The following is a 9,537-nucleotide window of genomic DNA, read 5'->3' on the forward strand; positions in this document are numbered from 1 at the left end:
TGTTTTGGGTTTGAGGCCCAATGGCTATGAGCACGCGTGGGAAGCCTCACCTTCAAGGCGCCGGAACGGCGCCTTGGAGGTTGCCTGCGGCCACACTAAGCCGAAAGCGCCCGCTCTCGTCAGATCGCGGAAGCTAAGCGGCTTCAGGCCTGGTTAGTAGCTGCATGGGAGACCGGCTGTGAACCCCAGGTGCTGCAGGCATTGTTTTGGGTTTGAGGCCCTATGGCTATGAGCACGCGTGGGAAGCCTCACCTTCAAGGCGCCGGAACGGCGCCCTGGAGGTTGCCTGCGGCCACACTAAGCCGAAAGCGCCCGCTCTCGACAGATCGCGGAAGCTAAGCGGCTTCAGGCCTGGTTAGTAGCTGCATGGGAGACCGGCTGTGAACCCCAGGTGCTGCAGGCGTTGTTTTGGGTTTGAGGCCCAATGGCTATGAGCACGCGTGGGAAGCCTCACCTTCAAGGCGCCGGAACGGCGCCTTGGAGGTTGCCTGCGGCCACACTAAGCCGAAAGCGTCAGATCGCGGAAGCTAAGCGGCTTCAGGCCTGGTTAGTAGCTGCATGGGAGACCGGCTGTGAACCCCAGGTGCTGCAGGCATTGTTTTGGGTTTGAGGCCCAATGGCTATGAGCACGCGTGGGAAGCCTCACCTTCAAGGCGCCGGAACGGCGCCCTGGAGGTTGCCTGCGGCCACACTAAGCCGAAAGCGCCCGCTCTCGTCAGATCGCGGAAGCTAAGCGGCTTCAGGCCTGGTTAGTAGCTGCATGGGAGACCGGCTGTGAACCCCAGGTGCTGCAGGCGTTGTTTTGGGTTTGAGGCCCAATGGCTATGAGCACGCGTGGGAAGCCTCACCTTCAAGGCGCCGGAACGGCGCCTTGGAGGTTGCCTGCGGCCACACTAAGCCGAAAGCGCCCGCTCTCGTCAGATCGCAGAAGCTAAGCGGCTTCAGGCCTGGTTAGTAGCTGCATGGGAGACCGGCTGTGAACCCCAGGTGCTGCAGGCGTTGTTTTGGGTTTGAGGCCCAATGGCTATGAGCACGCGTGGGAAGCCTCACCTTCAAGGCGCCGGAACGGCGCCTTGGAGGTTGCCTGCGGCCACACTAAGCCGAAAGCGCCCGCTCTCATCAGATCGCGGAAGCTAAGCGGCTTCAGGCCTGGTTAGTAGCTGCATGGGAGACCGGCTGTGAACCCCAGGTGCTGCAGGCATTGTTTTGGGTTTGAGGCCCAATGGCTATGAGCACGCGTGGGAAGCCTCACCTTCAAGGCGCCGGAACGGCGCCCTAGAGGTTGCCTGCGGCCACACTAAGCCGAAAGCGCCCGCTCTCGTCAGATCGCGGAAGCTAAGCGGCTTCAGGCCTGGTTAGTAGCTGCATGGGAGACCGGCTGTGAACCCCAGGTGCTGCAGGCGTTGTTTTGGGTTTGAGGCCCAATGGCTATGAGCACGCGTGGGAAGCCTCACCTTCAAGGCGCCGGAACGGCACCTTGGAGGTTGCCTGCGGCCACACTAAGCCGAAAGCGCCCGCTCTCGTCAGATCGCGGAAGCTAAGCGGCTTCAGGCCTGGTTAGTAGCTGCATGGGAGACCGGCTGTGAACCCCAGGTGCTGCAGGCGTTGTTTTGGGTTTGAGGCCCAATGGCTATGAGCACGCGTGGGAAGCCTCACCTTCAAGGCGCCGGAACGGCGCCTTGGAGGTTGCCTGCGGCCACACTAAGCCGAAAGCGCCCGCTCTCGTCAGATCGCGGAAGCTAAGCGGCTTCAGGCCTGGTTAGTAGATGCATGGGAGACCGGCTGTGAACCCCAGGTGCTGCAGGCATTGTTTTGGGTTTGAGGCCCAATGGCTATGAGCACGCGTGGGAAGCCTCACCTTCAAGGCGCCGGAACGGCGCCCTGGAGGTTGCCTGCGGCCACACTAAGCCGAAAGCGCCCGCTCTCGTCAGATCGCGGAAGCTAAGCGGCTTCAGGCCTGGTTAGTAGCTGCATGGGAGACCGGCTGTGAACCCCAGGTGCTGCAGGCATTGTTTTGGGTTTGAGGCCCAATGGCTATGAGCACGCGTGGGAAGCCTCACCTTCAAGGCGCCGGAACGGCGCCCTGGAGGTTGCCTGCGGCCACACTAAGCCGAAAGCGCCCGCTCTCGTCAGATCGCGGAAGCTAAGCGGCTTCAGGCCTGGTTAGTAGCTGCATGGGAGACCGGCTGTGAACCCCAGGTGCTGCAGGCGTTGTTTTGGGTTTGAGGCCCAATGGCTATGAGCACGCGTGGGAAGCCTCACCTTCAAGGCGCCGGAACGGCGCCTTGGAGGTTGCCTGCGGCCACACTAAGCCGAAAGCGCCCGCTCTCGTCAGATCGCGGAAGCTAAGCGGCTTCTGGCCTGGTTAGTAGCTGCATGGGAGACCGGCTGTGAACCCAGGAGCTGCAGGCATTGTTTTGGGTTTGAGGCCCAATGGCTATGAGCACGCGTGGGAAGCCTCACCTTCAAGGCGCCGGAAAGGCGCCCTGGAGGTTGCCTGCGGCCACACTAAGCCGAAAGCGCCCGCTCTCGTCAGATCGCGGAAGCTAAGCGGCTTCAGGCCTGGTTAGTAGCTGCATGGGAGACCGGCTGTGAACCCCAGATGCTGCAGGCGTTGTTTTGGGTTTGAGGCCCAATGGCTATGAGCACGCGTGGGAAGCCTCACCTTCAAGGCGCCGGAACGGCGCCTTGGAGGTTTCCTGCGGCCACACTAAGCCGAAAGCGCCCGCTCTCGTCAGATCGCGGAAGCTAAGCGGCTTCAGGCCTGGTTAGTAGCTGCATGGGAGACCGGCTGTGAACCCCAGGTGCTGCAGGCATTGTTTTGGGTTTGAGGCCCAATGGCTATGAGCACGCGTGGGAAGCCTCACCTTCAAGGCGCCGGAACGGCGCCCTGGAGGTTGCCTGCGGCCACACTAAGCCGAAAGCGCCCGCTCTCGTCAGATCGCGGAAGCTAAGCGGCTTCAGGCCTGGTTAGTAGCTGCATGGGAGACCGGCTGTGAACCCCAGGTGCTGCAGGCATTGTTTTGGGTTTGAGGCCCAATGGCTATGAGCACGCGTGGGAAGCCTCACCTTCAAGGCGCCGGAACGGCGCCTTGGAGGTTGCCTGCGGCCACACCAAGCCGAAAGCGCCCGCTCTCGTCAGATCGCGGAAGCTAAGCGGCTTCAGGCCTGGTTAGTAGCTGCATGGGAGACCGGCTGTGAACCCCAGGTGCTGCAGGCATTGTTTTGGGTTTGAGGCCCAATGGCTATGAGCACGCGTGGGAAGCCTCACCTTCAAGGCGCCGGAACGGCGCCCTGGAGGTTGCCTGCGGCCACACTAAGCCGAAAGCGCCTGCTCTCGTCAGATCGCGGAAGCTAAGCGGCTTCAGGCCTGGTTAGTAGCTGCATGGGAGACCGGCTGTGAACCCCAGGTGCTGCAGGCGTTGTTTTGGGTTTGAGGCCCAATGGCTATGAGCACGCGTGGGAAGCCTCACCTTCAAGGCGCCGGAACGGCGCCTTGGAGGTTGCCTGCGGCCACACTAAGCCGAAAGCGCCCGCTCTCGTCAGATCGCGGAAGCTAAGCGGCTTCAGGCCTGGTTAGTAGCTGCATGGGAGACCGGCTGTGAACCCCAGGTGCTGCAGGCATTGTTTTGGGTTTGAGGCCCAATGGCTATGAGCACGCGTGGGAAGCCTCACCTTCAAGGCGCCGGAACGGCGCCCTGGAGGTTGCCTGCTGCCACACTAAGCCGAAAGCGCCCGCTCTCGTCAGATTGCGGAAGCTAAGCGGCTTCAGGCCTGGTTAGTAGCTGCATGGGAGACCGGCTGTGAACCCCAGGTGCTGCAGGCGTTGTTTTGGGTTTGAGGCCCAATGGCTATGAGCACGCGTGGGAAGCCTCACCTTCAAGGCGCCGGAACGGCGCCTTGGAGGTTGCCTGCGGCCACACTAAGCCGAAAGCGCCCGCTCTCGTCAGATCGCGGAAGCTAAGCGGCTTCAGGCCTGGTTAGTAGCTGCATGGGAGACCGGCTGTGAACCCCAGGTGCTGCAGGCATTGTTTTGGGTTTGAGGCCCTATGGCTATGAGCACGCGTGGGAAGCCTCACCTTCAAGGCGCCGGAACGGCGCCCTGGAGGTTGCCTGCGGCCACACTAAGCCGAAAGCGCCCGCTCTCGTCAGATCGCGGAAGCTAAGCGGCTTCAGGCCTGGTTAGTAGCTGCATGGGAGACCGGCTGTGAACCCCAGGTGCTGCAGGCGTTGTTTTGGGTTTGAGGCCCAATGGCTATGAGCACGCGTGGGAAGCCTCACCTTCAAGGCGCCGGAACGGCGCCTTGGAGGTTGCCTGCGGCCACACTAAGCCGAAAGCGTCAGATCGCGGAAGCTAAGCGGCTTCAGGCCTGGTTAGTAGCTGCATGGGAGACCGGCTGTGAACCCCAGGTGCTGCAGGCATTGTTTTGGGTTTGAGGCCCAATGGCTATGAGCACGCGTGGGAAGCCTCACCTTCAAGGCGCCGGAACGGCGCCCTGGAGGTTGCCTGCGGCCACACTAAGCCGAAAGCGCCCGCTCTCGTCAGATCGCGGAAGCTAAGCGGCTTCAGGCCTGGTTAGTAGCTGCATGGGAGACCGGCTGTGAACCCCAGATGCTGCAGGCGTTGTTTTGGGTTTGAGGCCCAATGGCTATGAGCACGCGTGGGAAGCCTCACCTTCAAGGCGCCGGAACGGCGCCTTGGAGGTTTCCTGCGGCCACACTAAGCCGAAAGCGCCCGCTCTCGTCAGATCGCGGAAGCTAAGCGGCTTCAGGCCTGGTTAGTAGCTGCATGGGAGACCGGCTGTGAACCCCAGGTGCTGCAGGCATTGTTTTGGGTTTGAGGCCCAATGGCTATGAGCACGCGTGGGAAGCCTCACCTTCAAGGCGCCGGAACGGCGCCTTGGAGGTTGCCTGCGGCCACACCAAGCCGAAAGCGCCCGCTCTCGTCAGATCGCGGAAGCTAAGCGGCTTCAGGCCTGGTTAGTAGCTGCATGGGAGACCGGCTGTGAACCCCAGGTGCTGCAGGCATTGTTTTGGGTTTGAGGCCCAATGGCTATGAGCACGCGTGGGAAGCCTCACCTTCAAGGCGCCGGAACGGCGCCCTGGAGGTTGCCTGCGGCCACACTAAGCCGAAAGCGCCCGCTCTCGTCAGATCGCGGAAGCTAAGCGGCTTCAGGCCTGGTTAGTAGCTGCATGGGAGACCGGCTGTGAACCCCAGGTGCTGCAGGCGTTGTTTTGGGTTTGAGGCCCAATGGCTATGAGCACGCGTGGAAAGCCTCACCTTCAAGGCGCCGGAACGGCGCCTTGGAGGTTGCCTGCGGCCACACTAAGCCGAAAGCGCCCGCTCTCGTCAGATCGCGGAAGCTAAGCGGCTTCAGGCCTGGTTAGTAGCTGCATGGGAGACCGGCTGTGAACCCCAGGTGCTGCAGGCATTGTTTTGGGTTTGAGGCCCAATGGCTATGAGCACGCGTGGGAAGCCTCACCTTCAAGGCGCCGGAACGGCGCCCTGGAGGTTGCCTGCTGCCACACTAAGCCGAAAGCGCCCGCTCTCGTCAGATCGCGGAAGCTAAGCGGCTTCAGGCCTGGTTAGTAGCTGCATGGGAGACCGGCTGTGAACCCCAGGTGCTGCAGGCGTTGTTTTGGGTTTGAGGCCCAATGGCTATGAGCACGCGTGGGAAGCCTCACCTTCAAGGCGCCGGAACGGCGCCTTGGAGGTTGCCTGCGGCCACACTAAGCCGAAAGCGCCCGCTCTCGTCAGATCGCGGAAGCTAAGCGGCTTCAGGCCTGGTTAGTAGCTGCATGGGAGACCGGCTGTGAACCCCAGGTGCTGCAGGCATTGTTTTGGGTTTGAGGCCCTATGGCTATGAGCACGCGTGGGAAGCCTCACCTTCAAGGCGCCGGAACGGCGCCCTGGAGGTTGCCTGCGGCCACACTAAGCCGAAAGCGCCCGCTCTCGACAGATCGCGGAAGCTAAGCGGCTTCAGGCCTGGTTAGTAGCTGCATGGGAGACCGGCTGTGAACCCCAGGTGCTGCAGGCGTTGTTTTGGGTTTGAGGCCCAATGGCTATGAGCACGCGTGGGAAGCCTCACCTTCAAGGCGCCGGAACGGCGCCCTGGAGGTTGCCTGCGGCCACACTAAGCCGAAAGCGCCCGCTCTCGACAGATCGCGGAAGCTAAGCGGCTTCAGGCCTGGTTAGTAGCTGCATGGGAGACCGGCTGTGAACCCCAGGTGCTGCAGGCGTTGTTTTGGGTTTGAGGCCCAATGGCTATGAGCACGCGTGGGAAGCCTCACCTTCAAGGCGCCGGAACGGCGCCTTGGAGGTTGCCTGCGGCCACACTAAGCCGAAAGCGTCAGATCGCGGAAGCTAAGCGGCTTCAGGCCTGGTTAGTAGCTGCATGGGAGACCGGCTGTGAACCCCAGGTGCTGCAGGCATTGTTTTGGGTTTGAGGCCCAATGGCTATGAGCACGCGTGGGAAGCCTCACCTTCAAGGCGCCGGAACGGCGCCCTGGAGGTTGCCTGCGGCCACACTAAGCCGAAAGCGCCCGCTCTCGTCAGATCGCGGAAGCTAAGCGGCTTCAGGCCTGGTTAGTAGCTGCATGGGAGACCGGCTGTGAACCCCAGGTGCTGCAGGCGTTGTTTTGGGTTTGAGGCCCAATGGCTATGAGCACGCGTGGGAAGCCTCACCTTCAAGGCGCCGGAACGGCGCCTTGGAGGTTGCCTGCGGCCACACTAAGCCGAAAGCGCCCGCTCTCGTCAGATCGCAGAAGCTAAGCGGCTTCAGGCCTGGTTAGTAGCTGCATGGGAGACCGGCTGTGAACCCCAGGTGCTGCAGGCGTTGTTTTGGGTTTGAGGCCCAATGGCTATGAGCACGCGTGGGAAGCCTCACCTTCAAGGCGCCGGAACGGCGCCTTGGAGGTTGCCTGCGGCCACACTAAGCCGAAAGCGCCCGCTCTCATCAGATCGCGGAAGCTAAGCGGCTTCAGGCCTGGTTAGTAGCTGCATGGGAGACCGGCTGTGAACCCCAGGTGCTGCAGGCATTGTTTTGGGTTTGAGGCCCAATGGCTATGAGCACGCGTGGGAAGCCTCACCTTCAAGGCGCCGGAACGGCGCCCTAGAGGTTACCTGCGGCCACACTAAGCCGAAAGCGCCCGCTCTCGTCAGATCGCGGAAGCTAAGCGGCTTCAGGCCTGGTTAGTAGCTGCATGGGAGACCGGCTGTGAACCCCAGGTGCTGCAGGCGTTGTTTTGGGTTTGAGGCCCAATGGCTATGAGCACGCGTGGGAAGCCTCACCTTCAAGGCGCCGGAACGGCACCTTGGAGGTTGCCTGCGGCCACACTAAGCCGAAAGCGCCCGCTCTCGTCAGATCGCGGAAGCTAAGCGGCTTCAGGCCTGGTTAGTAGCTGCATGGGAGACCGGCTGTGAACCCCAGGTGCTGCAGGCGTTGTTTTGGGTTTGAGGCCCAATGGCTATGAGCACGCGTGGGAAGCCTCACCTTCAAGGCGCCGGAACGGCGCCTTGGAGGTTGCCTGCGGCCACACTAAGCCGAAAGCGCCCGCTCTCGTCAGATCGCGGAAGCTAAGCGGCTTCAGGCCTGGTTAGTAGCTGTATGGGAGACCGGCTGTGAACCCCAGGTGCGGCAGGTGTTTTTTTGGGTTTGAGGCCCAATGGCTATGAGCACGCGTGGGAAGCCTCACCTTCAAGGCGCCGGAACGGCGCCCTGGAGGTTGCCTGCGGCCACACTAAGCCGAAAGCGCCCGCTCTCGTCAGATCGCGGAAGCTAAGCGGCTTCAGGCCTGGTTAGTAGCTGCATGGGAGACCGGCTGTGAACCCCAGGTGCTGCAGGCGTTGTTTTGGGTTTGAGGCCCAATGGCTATGAGCACGCGTGGGAAGCCTCACCTTCAAGGCGCCGGAACGGCGCCCTGGAGTTTGCCTGCGGCCACACTAAGCCGAAAGCGCCCGCTCTCGTCAGATCGCGGAAGCTAAGCGGCTTCAGGCCTGGTTAGTAGCTGCATGGGAGACCGGCTGTGAACCCCAGGTGCTGCAGGCATTGTTTTGGGTTTGAGGCCCAATGGCTATGAGCACGCGTGGGAAGCCTCACCTTCAAGGCGCCAGAACGGCGCCTTGGAGGTTGCCTGCGGCCACACTAAGCCGAAAGCGCCCGCTCTCGTCAGATCGCGGAAGCTAAGCGGCTTAAGGCCTGGTTAGTAGCTGCATGGGAGACCGGCTGTGAACCCCAGGTGCGGCAGGCGTTTTATTGGGTTTGAGGCCCAATGGCTATGAGCACGCGTGGGAAGCCTCACCTTCAAGGCGCCGGAACGGCGCCTTGGAGGTTGCCTGCGGCCACACTAAGCCGAAAGCGCCCGCTCTCGTCAGATCGCGGAAGCTAAGCGGCTTCAGGCCTGGTTAGTAGCTGCATGGGAGACCGGCTGTGAACCCCAGGTGCGGCAGGCGTTTTTTTTGGGTTTGAGGCCCAATGGCTATGAGCACGCGTGGGAAGCCTCACCTTCAAGGCGCCGGAACGGCGCCCTGGAGGTTGCCTGCGGCCACACTAAGCCGAAAGCGCCCGCTCTCGTCAGATCGCGGAAGCTAAGCGGCTTCAGGCCTGGTTAGTAGCTGCATGGGAGACCGGCTGTGAACCCCAGGTGCTGCAGGCGGTTTTTTGGGTTTGAGGCCCAATGGCTATGAGCATGCGTGAGAAGCCTCACCTTCAAGGCGCCGAAATGGCGCCTTGGAGGTTGCCTGCGGCCACACTAAGCCGAAAGCGCCCGCTCTCGTCAGATCGCGGAAGCTAAGCGGCTTCAGGCCTGGTTAGTAGCTGCATGGGAGACCGGCTGTGAACCCCAGGTGCGGCAGGCGTTTTTTTGGGTTTGAGACCCAATGGCTATGAGCACGCGTGGGAAGCCTCACCTTCAAGGCGCCGGAACGGCGCCCTGGAGGTTACCTGCGGCCACACTAAGCCGAAAGCGCCCGCTCTCGTCAGATCGCGGAAGCTAAGCGGCTTCAGGCCTGGTTAGTAGCTGCATGGGAGACCGGCTGTGAACCCCAGGTGCTGCAGGCGTTTTTTTTGGGTTTGAGGCCCAATGGCTATGAGCACGCGTGGGAAGCCTCACCTTCAAGGCGCCGGAACGGCGCCCTGGAGGTTGCCTGCGGCCACACTAAGCCGAAAGCGCCCGCTCTCGTCAGATCGCGGAAGCTAAGCGACTTCAGGCCTGGTTAGTAGCTGCATGGGAGACCGGCTGTGAACCCCAGGTGCTGCAGGCGTTTTTTTTGGGTTTGAGACCCAATGGCTATGAGCACGCGTGGGAAGCCTCACCTTCAAGGCGCCGGAACGGCGCCCTGGATGTTGCCTGCGGCCACACTAAGCCGAAAGCGCCCGGTCTCATCAGATTGCGGAAGCTAAGCGGCTTCAGGCCTGGTTAGTAGCTGCATGGGAGACCGGCTGTGAACCCCAGGTGCTGCAGGTGTTTTTTTGGGTTTGAGGCCCAATGGCTATGAGCACGCGTGGGAAGCCTCACCTTCAAGGCGCCGGAACGGAT

The 9,537-nt window shown here is 61.9% G+C and overlaps 1 non-coding gene and 43 pseudogenes across 1 annotated transcript; all 44 read left to right on the forward strand.

Moving 5' to 3' along the window:
* Nucleotides 1–82: 82 nt before the first annotated feature.
* On the forward strand, nucleotides 83–201 carry LOC137556294 (5S ribosomal RNA). Its single transcript, XR_011028949.1, has one exon. It is a non-coding gene; the product is annotated as a 5S ribosomal RNA (ribosomal RNA).
* An 83-nt stretch (nucleotides 202–284) lies between these two features.
* LOC137552463 (5S ribosomal RNA) lies at nucleotides 285–402 on the forward strand (annotated as a pseudogene).
* A 276-nt stretch (nucleotides 403–678) lies between these two features.
* LOC137550061 (5S ribosomal RNA) lies at nucleotides 679–796 on the forward strand (annotated as a pseudogene).
* Nucleotides 797–880: 84 nt separating this feature from the next.
* LOC137552748 (5S ribosomal RNA) lies at nucleotides 881–998 on the forward strand (annotated as a pseudogene).
* Nucleotides 999–1,082: 84 nt separating this feature from the next.
* Nucleotides 1,083–1,200, forward strand: LOC137549354 (5S ribosomal RNA; annotated as a pseudogene).
* Nucleotides 1,201–1,284: 84 nt separating this feature from the next.
* On the forward strand, nucleotides 1,285–1,402 carry LOC137550062 (5S ribosomal RNA; annotated as a pseudogene).
* Nucleotides 1,403–1,486: 84 nt separating this feature from the next.
* On the forward strand, nucleotides 1,487–1,604 carry LOC137550063 (5S ribosomal RNA; annotated as a pseudogene).
* An 84-nt stretch (nucleotides 1,605–1,688) lies between these two features.
* Nucleotides 1,689–1,806, forward strand: LOC137548341 (5S ribosomal RNA; annotated as a pseudogene).
* An 84-nt stretch (nucleotides 1,807–1,890) lies between these two features.
* Nucleotides 1,891–2,008, forward strand: LOC137550064 (5S ribosomal RNA; annotated as a pseudogene).
* An 84-nt stretch (nucleotides 2,009–2,092) lies between these two features.
* On the forward strand, nucleotides 2,093–2,210 carry LOC137550065 (5S ribosomal RNA; annotated as a pseudogene).
* An 84-nt stretch (nucleotides 2,211–2,294) lies between these two features.
* LOC137553446 (5S ribosomal RNA) lies at nucleotides 2,295–2,411 on the forward strand (annotated as a pseudogene).
* Nucleotides 2,412–2,495: 84 nt separating this feature from the next.
* On the forward strand, nucleotides 2,496–2,613 carry LOC137552940 (5S ribosomal RNA; annotated as a pseudogene).
* An 84-nt stretch (nucleotides 2,614–2,697) lies between these two features.
* On the forward strand, nucleotides 2,698–2,815 carry LOC137549749 (5S ribosomal RNA; annotated as a pseudogene).
* Nucleotides 2,816–2,899: 84 nt separating this feature from the next.
* Nucleotides 2,900–3,017, forward strand: LOC137550066 (5S ribosomal RNA; annotated as a pseudogene).
* Nucleotides 3,018–3,101: 84 nt separating this feature from the next.
* LOC137552015 (5S ribosomal RNA) lies at nucleotides 3,102–3,219 on the forward strand (annotated as a pseudogene).
* An 84-nt stretch (nucleotides 3,220–3,303) lies between these two features.
* On the forward strand, nucleotides 3,304–3,421 carry LOC137551774 (5S ribosomal RNA; annotated as a pseudogene).
* An 84-nt stretch (nucleotides 3,422–3,505) lies between these two features.
* Nucleotides 3,506–3,623, forward strand: LOC137550067 (5S ribosomal RNA; annotated as a pseudogene).
* Nucleotides 3,624–3,707: 84 nt separating this feature from the next.
* Nucleotides 3,708–3,825, forward strand: LOC137553453 (5S ribosomal RNA; annotated as a pseudogene).
* Nucleotides 3,826–3,909: 84 nt separating this feature from the next.
* Nucleotides 3,910–4,027, forward strand: LOC137550069 (5S ribosomal RNA; annotated as a pseudogene).
* Nucleotides 4,028–4,111: 84 nt separating this feature from the next.
* Nucleotides 4,112–4,229, forward strand: LOC137550070 (5S ribosomal RNA; annotated as a pseudogene).
* A 276-nt stretch (nucleotides 4,230–4,505) lies between these two features.
* LOC137552941 (5S ribosomal RNA) lies at nucleotides 4,506–4,623 on the forward strand (annotated as a pseudogene).
* Nucleotides 4,624–4,707: 84 nt separating this feature from the next.
* Nucleotides 4,708–4,825, forward strand: LOC137549750 (5S ribosomal RNA; annotated as a pseudogene).
* Nucleotides 4,826–4,909: 84 nt separating this feature from the next.
* LOC137552016 (5S ribosomal RNA) lies at nucleotides 4,910–5,027 on the forward strand (annotated as a pseudogene).
* An 84-nt stretch (nucleotides 5,028–5,111) lies between these two features.
* On the forward strand, nucleotides 5,112–5,229 carry LOC137550071 (5S ribosomal RNA; annotated as a pseudogene).
* An 84-nt stretch (nucleotides 5,230–5,313) lies between these two features.
* LOC137550072 (5S ribosomal RNA) lies at nucleotides 5,314–5,431 on the forward strand (annotated as a pseudogene).
* Nucleotides 5,432–5,515: 84 nt separating this feature from the next.
* LOC137552201 (5S ribosomal RNA) lies at nucleotides 5,516–5,633 on the forward strand (annotated as a pseudogene).
* Nucleotides 5,634–5,717: 84 nt separating this feature from the next.
* LOC137550073 (5S ribosomal RNA) lies at nucleotides 5,718–5,835 on the forward strand (annotated as a pseudogene).
* An 84-nt stretch (nucleotides 5,836–5,919) lies between these two features.
* Nucleotides 5,920–6,037, forward strand: LOC137552464 (5S ribosomal RNA; annotated as a pseudogene).
* An 84-nt stretch (nucleotides 6,038–6,121) lies between these two features.
* Nucleotides 6,122–6,239, forward strand: LOC137552465 (5S ribosomal RNA; annotated as a pseudogene).
* Nucleotides 6,240–6,515: 276 nt separating this feature from the next.
* On the forward strand, nucleotides 6,516–6,633 carry LOC137550074 (5S ribosomal RNA; annotated as a pseudogene).
* Nucleotides 6,634–6,717: 84 nt separating this feature from the next.
* LOC137552749 (5S ribosomal RNA) lies at nucleotides 6,718–6,835 on the forward strand (annotated as a pseudogene).
* Nucleotides 6,836–6,919: 84 nt separating this feature from the next.
* On the forward strand, nucleotides 6,920–7,037 carry LOC137549355 (5S ribosomal RNA; annotated as a pseudogene).
* Nucleotides 7,038–7,121: 84 nt separating this feature from the next.
* Nucleotides 7,122–7,239, forward strand: LOC137549516 (5S ribosomal RNA; annotated as a pseudogene).
* An 84-nt stretch (nucleotides 7,240–7,323) lies between these two features.
* Nucleotides 7,324–7,441, forward strand: LOC137550075 (5S ribosomal RNA; annotated as a pseudogene).
* An 84-nt stretch (nucleotides 7,442–7,525) lies between these two features.
* On the forward strand, nucleotides 7,526–7,643 carry LOC137552778 (5S ribosomal RNA; annotated as a pseudogene).
* An 84-nt stretch (nucleotides 7,644–7,727) lies between these two features.
* Nucleotides 7,728–7,845, forward strand: LOC137550076 (5S ribosomal RNA; annotated as a pseudogene).
* Nucleotides 7,846–7,929: 84 nt separating this feature from the next.
* Nucleotides 7,930–8,047, forward strand: LOC137550077 (5S ribosomal RNA; annotated as a pseudogene).
* Nucleotides 8,048–8,131: 84 nt separating this feature from the next.
* LOC137552144 (5S ribosomal RNA) lies at nucleotides 8,132–8,249 on the forward strand (annotated as a pseudogene).
* Nucleotides 8,250–8,333: 84 nt separating this feature from the next.
* On the forward strand, nucleotides 8,334–8,451 carry LOC137552555 (5S ribosomal RNA; annotated as a pseudogene).
* Nucleotides 8,452–8,536: 85 nt separating this feature from the next.
* On the forward strand, nucleotides 8,537–8,654 carry LOC137550078 (5S ribosomal RNA; annotated as a pseudogene).
* An 84-nt stretch (nucleotides 8,655–8,738) lies between these two features.
* LOC137552556 (5S ribosomal RNA) lies at nucleotides 8,739–8,856 on the forward strand (annotated as a pseudogene).
* Nucleotides 8,857–8,940: 84 nt separating this feature from the next.
* Nucleotides 8,941–9,058, forward strand: LOC137549518 (5S ribosomal RNA; annotated as a pseudogene).
* Nucleotides 9,059–9,143: 85 nt separating this feature from the next.
* On the forward strand, nucleotides 9,144–9,261 carry LOC137552434 (5S ribosomal RNA; annotated as a pseudogene).
* Nucleotides 9,262–9,346: 85 nt separating this feature from the next.
* Nucleotides 9,347–9,464, forward strand: LOC137553524 (5S ribosomal RNA; annotated as a pseudogene).
* The last annotated feature ends 73 nt before the right edge of the window (nucleotides 9,465–9,537 follow it).

This window comes from Hyperolius riggenbachi, chromosome 2 (genome assembly GCF_040937935.1).
Source record: "Hyperolius riggenbachi isolate aHypRig1 chromosome 2, aHypRig1.pri, whole genome shotgun sequence".
Classification (NCBI taxonomy): Eukaryota; Metazoa; Chordata; class Amphibia; order Anura; family Hyperoliidae; genus Hyperolius; species Hyperolius riggenbachi.